This window comes from Anguilla anguilla, chromosome 2 (genome assembly GCF_013347855.1).
Source record: "Anguilla anguilla isolate fAngAng1 chromosome 2, fAngAng1.pri, whole genome shotgun sequence".
In the NCBI taxonomy this organism is placed as follows: domain Eukaryota; kingdom Metazoa; phylum Chordata; class Actinopteri; order Anguilliformes; family Anguillidae; genus Anguilla; species Anguilla anguilla.
Genome location: NC_049202.1, coordinates 21,241,792 through 21,250,950, shown reverse-complemented (window position 1 = coordinate 21,250,950; position 9,159 = coordinate 21,241,792).

Sequence of the window (9,159 nt, the reverse complement as noted above, 5' to 3'; positions counted from 1 at the left end):
GTCACAGCCCACCGGTAACACGAAGGCAGGCGCAGCAAAGTTAGCATGTGCAGCAGTAGTTGTTTTAGGCTACTGCTTAACGCATTTTGGTTCTACGTCAAAAGAAAACATACAAGAAATATATCCGCTTATTTGGTATTACCATTTGGATCGATACTGAGTGGGAGACAGGGGCATGTTAAAATTTCTCAGTAGGGGGGATATGACGCCACTGTTTGTATAGTGTGTTTAGTTTGATGTTTAATCGCTACTGGAGAGCGGTGTCTCCAAGTCTGGAAATCATTCGTTTTCATAAAGTCTAAGTCTCCGCCTCTCTCCCAGTGGTGTTACCGAGGAATGGTATTTATGGTCACTGAAACTATCTCATTTTTCAATGGAATTCGCCGTATCGAAACGCTATATAGCGCGCGTTGGAGATGATGCGCAGTCCAGTGGGTGACAGCAGGCGCGCCTTTACGCACCCCACGACGACAGGTTGGATTGTGTTTTTAAAACGTATTTGAAATAATTGTAAAGATAAGGTTAAATATATGTCCGATAAAGAATGTGAATCTCACAATGGACACCATTAATCATTTAAAAGCCATTTCTGCACAGCCCAGCTGAGCAGCTGCAGATAGCGAGCATTGGCACAGCACCTCTAACTGCACAGCTGCAGAACTATCTCTATGAGACACCTATTAATCCTTTAAAGGCGCTTGGATGTGCTTACTGCCTTTCAGCAAGTTTTAAAAACACGTGGAACATTATTTGGAGAAAATCAGATGGTAACATCATTTACCTATCCAAAATGAGCTGTGGTTTGACTTTAAATCTAATTCTTGGCTATCTGTATTGTCCCTATAGCTCTCTGAAGAATATAAGAGTTGCAAACATATTCTGGGTACAACTCCAACCTGACAACCTAATAATCCCACTGTTTTACTGGCTGTATTAAACCCGATTCATAACAAGATCAATTTACACTTGGTCAACATGTTGAGACAGACATGTCATCAATCACCAATGTTGTTGTTTGTCAGTGCCAGATGATTAATGATTCCATCTGCATTATTATAAGCTATTATATTATTGTTACTTTTTGCAGTAGTAGTGTATTTTCACTGCTGTCAGTTTGCTTTAGATCTCCTTCATGTTCTTCAGTTATGTTTTCATCATATAACAAGATAACATACTGATGACAAGAAAATGCCATTCAGCCTTTTGAGGCTTGTCATTTGCCTCCTGTCTTTATCATTCGCCTCCTGTCATATAAAATGAACTCGATCAGGTGCTTTAAAAAAATAAAAAAAATAAACACAACTCCAGCTCCAGCTAATGTGGGCGTTTAGCTGACTCTCTTCTCCAGACCAATATACACATACAACATGGGCATTCTTACAGTCCATTTATACAGCAATTTAGGTTAATTATGTTTCTCAAATGTATTAGGACAGTGCCTCACTTGTGAATCAAATCTGTAACTTCAGTTGTAACCCCAGTTCCCTGACAGTTATGATACATTGCAGTCTGCATATTTATTCCGCTAAATGCAAAAAGTTACACTGGTTTAGCATATGCCCATATTCAGCTCATATTCTCAATCCCAGTATGTACACAGCTGCCAGATTACTGCAGAGATTCAGCAGACGTTTCCTGCTCAAGCGTATGCCTGCAGTGCCTCGCCTGGCAATTATACCTGTAGCCTCCAGGAATACAATATCAGTTCTTAACCCAGTCGCAGTGCTGTGATCCGCACAGCAGAGTTGTAGTGTCAGATTACAGTAAATCTCTATTTACAGGCTGTCATAAAAACAATAGGTAAAGAAATGGAAAACCGTGCATGGTGTACAGACTGACCAAATTCCTGTATTCGCCAGGAGCAGCAGCCACACATTGAGGTAAATATTACAGTGCCCATCAGATTTGGCGGAGCAGACAAGTGACCTGGAAAGGAGCAGCAGCTGTGATTAGACAGACTTCCCCCTTCAGCTTTACTGTAGGTTCCCTACTCATGGTTCCCATGGCTTCCTGAAACGTGACTCGGAGAAGCGAGTCTAGTTGTTTCAGCTTCTGTCTTTACATCTTTTAAAGTGAGTCACAGAAAATATTTAAAGTTAAGCTCTGTCAGCAGAATTAGAATACTGATAGTGGCCAAGGAGTCCATGCTTTTAGGAATTCTGTGTTTCTTTGACTGTCAATGGTGTCCTCTTTTAAAGTTGAATTTGACATTAACATTAAGAAGTTACAGTATACAGTGAATGCATGGAATACCATATACCTGACAATAGCCCAATGGTTATTCAAGGCCTACTGTAGTTTGACACAGTGGGAAACACTGTCTAGACCATGGCTGTAGGACTGGAAGCTGGAGAGCAGAAATTGAGAAATGTGCCCATTGGTGCCCTCCGAACTGAATGGGGTTATGAACTACCTTTTCGTGTCTTAAGTAAAGGTCATACTGTGTAAACTTTGCAGAAGAACCTGCATCTGAAAACAGAAATGCCAGATGTGCAGCACGATAAGTATGTGCTGAAGACGGTATTTAATGTTCTCCAAATGCATGCTATTAAAATGTGTTTTTTAACACCAATATGAAATCTTATGCAACATAGTTGCACTTTCTGTGAAAATGTACTTTAAATTGCTTCCTCCTGTGAATAACAAAGTGTCTGCACACTTAAACCCAACCCCATTGATACCCAGCTGTATAAGGGAGCTTGAAACTTATCTTTGGTGCCTTGGGAAAGTGGGGCAGGGGTGCCAGAAAATGTCTATATAATCAGCTGTGGATACACACTTGTTTTAGGAGCCAACTGCTGAAAATGGACCAGCCATACAGTGCTGAGTTGTTGAACATTTCCTTCCAAGAATACATTGCTTCTCACTCCTCTCTGCTTGTGGTCATTGGCTTCTAATTGCTGTGTGTCTCATCCCTCACTTTAATTGTTTTCATTCCAAGCTCGGCTCTGGCCGTGAAGGGTTTCACGACTTTTCCAGGCAGCTCTGGGTTTGGCATGAGGAGAGAAGTGTGCCACTCACACACCATAAGGACAAAATATTACTCATTTCAGCCAATAATGATGTCATTGCAATGGATATTTTCTTTTTAGTGGGCTACTTCCTGATACATGTGTGTGTTTTGGTTTCGGGGGCCATGAAACAGCAGTGGCAAGAGCACACGGTTCCACAGAGGAAACACACATGTAAGTGACTCAGCCTGCGGATCCACTTACATGGCAACACATGTTTTCCCAATGTGGACCTGCCACCATAACATAACATTCCTAACTTATAGAATCCATATGTTTAAACAAATGGATAAATGCAACATTGTGCAAATGTTTTTTTTTTGTTGTTGTATATGTATATGAGTGTTTGTGTGTCAGATAGCATCTACATCCATACGGTATGCACGGTTTGTGTGCTTGTGAGCATGCATCACTTTCAGGGGTCTACTAACGACTTATCCAGGAGGGTGGAACTGACCCACTTCTCAACACCTTGGGGCTAGACTCTTTGGGATGGGAAAGTGTGAAATAGTCCAAGAGGAGAGGGCGGAGGCTGTGGAGGTGAGTGTTGACAGGTAAGGGTGAGGGTGAGATTTATAGGTTATTTTCCTTCCCCAAGTTGTCCCTGTTGAAGGACTAAAGGTTTCACAAGCTATCATAATTGCCTGTCTCAGAACTTGGGGGTGAATTTGAAGTTATGGGTGATGGTAACCCAGGATAGAGAGGAAGGGGCCTCCCGCAAACAGGAAGGTTTCTGATTAGAGGACTCAGAGGCCCCCAGTGCTGAGGCAGCTCTCTGATTGGAGGAATCAAAGGCCCTCAGTGTACAGGCAATGATTGGCAGGCACTGAGTACACTTTCCCTTTGTAGTGCCATCGTCTCTCTTAACATCATCAACATCTAAGCACCACTCTGAATGGGAGAAGAAAATGGCCAGCCATTTAACTAACTCTCATTTTAAAATGTGTTTCTCAATGGGCAGATTGGCTGCATACACAGGTAAACAAACAACTTCTGTACTGCTTGTGAATTAATTGCACAGACTATTCTCATGTAAGTCTGCCATTATGCAGCTGCATTAAAGTGAGAGATTTCAGATGCACATTGGGAATGACCCTGATGACAGCAAGTCTCTCCTTCATTTTCACATCTTTTATGCCAGTGGTTCTCAAACTCGGTCCTGGGGGACCCCTGTGTATACTGGTTTTCATTCCAACCTCAACAGCAATCCCAGAATTTTAACAAGCTGTTAATTTTTCTTCTTTACTTCTTTAATTTTAGCGTACTAATCAATCACTAGAGTCATTGCTAAGCACCTTGATTAGTAGAATCAGGATTAGGTGTGTGCACCCACGCTGGCCCTTTCTGGAACCCCAGCTCTCAAACATGAAAAGCACCTAATTAAGAAAAATTAACAGCTTGTTAAAATTCTGGGATTGCTGTTGAGGTTGGAATGAAAACCAGCATACACAGGGGTCCCCCAGGACCGAGTTTGAGAACCACTGTTTTATGCAACCTCCCTGGAGCTTATGCTGTATATAAACAGAATTCTTGACATTTAACTGCCAGTAATGTGACTGTGGCAGACCGTAATTTCTGTAATGTCCCAATAATTTTTTTTTCTGTTTATCAAATGTTTTCTATGCTCCGGATTATGAGAAAATAATTAAATCTTATTGTGATTACATTGCTTGCTCAGAGAAAATATCTTTCCCATGAAACTATTTTTAATCCGAAAAAGAAATGTAACTGACAATTAATTAATGCTTTGTGCACCCTCTCTTTGCTAAGAGAGGGCAAGTGCCGAGCCTTTTCCTCTAATGTTTGGTGAGATGGGAGAACACATAGCAAGGGTTATGACATCATTCCTCTATGCAGAATCTCTCCACACCCAACAGAGTCCTTAGTGTTCTCTTGTGGACTTTCCGTTTTAGCTAGCTTCACAAGTTTTCAATGGGCTTTAAGTCAGGGAACTGGGATGGACATTGCAAAAGATTGATTCTGTGGTCCGTTAAACATTTTCTTGTGGATTTGGAGGAATGCTCTGAATCATTTTTCTGTTGGAAAATCCAACCACAACCCAGTTTTAGCCTCCTTTGGTCTAAAATCTTCTGGCCCTTCAGAATCCATGATGCTATGTATCAAGTTCCCAGTGCCTTTGGAAGTGAAACAGCCTGACCTCAAATCAACCAACATCACATATCAACCACCATACTTCGCAGTGAGGTTGATGTTTTTTCTGCATGACCAACCCTCTTTTTATGCTAAGCCCACCTCTGGTTTCCGTGTCCAAAATGCTAAATTTATTCTCTCAACTCACTACAGAACCCCGTTCCAAAGTTCCAATGATGTTTAGCAAACCATGCTCACGTTTGTGGTTTGATGACAGCAGAGGCTTTCTTCTGGCTTGCAAATATCTAGCCTTGCAAATAGCTTTCTGGCTTAGAGGTGGCATCTAATTGAAGTTTTGGAGACTTGTTAACACCAAGATTTTACCAAACTTTGCATTTCTCCAACTGTGATCCCTAGGAAATTGTTTGGCTTGTGAACCATCCTCCTGACTGCGATCGTTCGAGGGCCACATCATCACAGCTCCAGTTGCCTCAAATGTCTTATTTATTACTCTTATAGTGGAAATTGTTATTTTGTTGCATTTAGCTATTTGTATAGCCATTGCCTGATTTATGAAGGTCAGCAACCCTTTGTCTCATTTAATTTGTGTGTTCTCTGACTTCATCTATGCTGGTGGGTGTATTAAGGAGGTTTGACATGTATGTTACCTTTATACTCCAGTGACATATATATAATTTGTTTTTTTTCCTCATCTGACCAACCCAGCTCTAATCATAGTTCCAATGACTGATTTATGAAGGACAGAAATCTTTTGTGCCATCTTATTTGTGTGTTCCCTGTCCTTCCATCTGCTGGTGGGTGTTGCCTCATGTTTATGCTCCAGTCAAAAAAGAAGTCATGGATGACCACTTAAAGACTCAGATGAAATTTAGCAAGTAAAATGTAGAGGTTGCTGGGTGGCCCATTCTGCTCAAGGCACCACGCTATGATGCATGGATAAGTGCCATGGCCCTGGATCAAGTCCGGACTGTGCCAATGCTGACTGTGGCTGGTAGCTCCACAGGGTGATGTGCAAGTTGTGATTATGTCACTGAGGGCATGGGAGGGTTCAGTTGTATAGGTGTCCATGTTTCATCAATTTCTGGTGACCCTCGGTGGTCAGTTGGGCCCGTGTGGGCTGCATGCCAAAGCTTGGCTGTGAGCCATGTCACAAAGCACACAGTGACTTCAGTATACTTCAGTGGCCTGCTAAGTCACCAGATCTCAATCCAATAGAATTTATCTGCAGAAACATCTGCAGGAACTGTGTGATACTATCAGGTCAGAATGGACCAAAATCCAGAAGGAATGTTTCCAGCACTATGTTGGATACATGCTGTGAAGAATGCTGTTGTTCTGGAGGCAAATGGGGGTCCTGCTCGGTACTAGATAGGTGTACCCAATAAAGTGGTTGCTGTGTGCATATTCATATTTACGCTGCTGATCACATCAGAAATTGCATTGTTCTTTGCTGTTTTGCACTGATATGTTCTGATTTGCCCTGGTTTATTCTGATGTGAACTGATTTGAGATGATATTTTCTCTGGCTTGTACTTGTATGGCCATGTTCTCTGAGTAGTTCATACAAGCCAGGTTATCCTTAATAAAACAAAGGAGACAGCTCTAATCAAGCAGAAATGCTCTGTCAAACTCTGTTAGACTCAGCTAACAGGAAGTGATACAACTCACATTCCCTCTAGTTCCTGCGGGATACACTCCTTCAGTTGTCTCATGACTGCCATCTGGACCAAAAACGGACTATCATCACTTCACAGATAGCTGCTCTTCCATGTCTGAGCTGCGACCGCAGCTCTATAGCTCTGTCTGTTGGTCGATCGGTCGGTCGGTCGGTCCACAAAAGTGTCCCACCCTGTAGCGGCCACAGTTTTCGCCCCAGGAGGCTGAAATTTGGCATGGAGGTTGGTCATGACCGAAGGTAGAGCTGAGTAACTTTCAGGCCGATTGACCAAGAGGGGGCGTGGCGATGGGCATGACCTATCACAAAAATGTGCATAACTCCCGAATGGTTTCACAGATTTGCACAAGATTTAGTGGAAAGGTTGATCATGAGCCAAAGAGGAGGTCACGTGTTTGTGTGAGGGTGTGTGCGTGGATGCATGCACACATGGATGCATGCGCGTGTGCGGTCGCAGCTATTGCAGATTCACACTTGCTTTATAGAAGGTCAATGGCAGCTGGACTGGTGTGATGCTAGCATGTGTTGATGTGTGAAAGAAAGTGATGTAACTGGACTTGACACAATTGAGTGGAGTAAGTGCAATCATTGAATAAGGTCTGGGTTGAGAGGGAGGTTATAGTTGGAATTGAATGGTGTCTGGGTTCCAATTTAAAGGTAAATTTAATATCTTTTTCTCTGGGATTCTAAAGTTGATATGGGGGCTGCTTCCTCTTGTGACCATTAACAAAGCTCATTGCACAACTGTTTATACTTGTGACTACTTTTAAAGCCGACTGGCAACTTTCAAAGCATTCCTTCATTTTGGAACCTTTACAGCTAGTTTGAAGATTTTACCTTGTGATAACTAGGTGTCCCTGCTTCTGGGACAACCTTTAGATCAAACTGGTTGAATTTGCTTTCTGTTGTAACTATTTCTTAAGCTGATTGGATAACCTTTTAATGGAATACATCAATGTCAGAGAAACAGGGGCAAGAGAGCAGCATAGTGGAATCATAATTTCTCAAATCATAAACCGATAAACAGCAGTTTCAGAACCACCTCATCTTGGAAGTTGTTTTGCGGACGAAAGTGATTGAATACATACTCAGAAGTAAATTAGCTGTGACATATCAAGTGGATATGACATTTGAATGTGCAACTTATGTGAATGTGTAATGTAATGTGTGTGGTAAATAATGAATGGATAGGGGATTAAACCAAACAATGTTAGCTTAAGTGCTAGGGCTGCAATTATGCATAGTCATATTGAATAAAAGAGGGGGTGGGTTTGCTGTTCATTGAAAGGATATTGTTCTCAAATGAGTATTCTTCAGACAACCTGGATTGACGTAAAGTGTATATCATTCAGAATATCACATGCATTGATTCTGTGGTCCTAGTCTTGGGTTGAATCACACCATACTTATGTGTCATATAGTTGGCTGTCACATGTAAATCTCACCTCCATGTCTTCCAAGAATTGACAGATAAACCTGAAAAATGTAGAGGGACTCACCAATAAGAGTCAAGTAGTTAAACAAATCAAAATCAGTTACCAGGAACATTGGGGGCCCTGATGAAATACAGGCTCAGTGACACCTTAAAAACTGGAAATATGTAGCTGTAAAAATATTTATCATCATTACCCAAAAAGCAATGCAAATGTGCTTACCAGAAGATGGGAATGACCTGGGAAAAATACTGTACAAAAATTTGAAGCTTGAAAACAAATGTTATTCGTTTGTATACAATATTCATTCCAGGAAATGGGGAGACATCTTGGTTACATCATTGCTGTGCACCTGCCAAACCCATGCTGTTAATTTAATGCTTTCTGCTCCATAGGGCCCCTTCAGACAAGGCAGTGAAAACAACACAAAGCTCCTCTTCCAGCTAAGATGCATGTGTGCCCTGTACTTCCAATTGTGCATAAGCAGAACCTTCTCCAATACAAATACTTTACAGCAGGAAGGTCACTAGATTTTAACTGCCAGAGAGAGAGAGAGAGATACAGAGAGAGAGAGAGAGAGAGAGAGAGAGAGAGAGAAAACCGTCCCTAGTGGTGCTCTGCCCTGTACTAAAGCTATCTTCAGCTCCTGCTTGTTTAGGGAGCTAGTTGCCTTACGTTTTCTCTGCAGCATATGAAACGCATGTTCAGTTGGATTCAGATTGGGTGAAAGACTTAGCCAGTCTGGAAGTTTCCAATTTTTGGCTTTGAAAAACTCCTTTGTTGCTTTAGCAGTATCTTTGGGATCATTGTCTTGCAGTAGGATGAAGTGCCATCCAATGAGTTCAATGGCATTTGCTTGAACTTGAGTGGATAAGATGCTCCTGCACACATCAGAATTAATTCTGCTATCAGCATTTACACCATCACT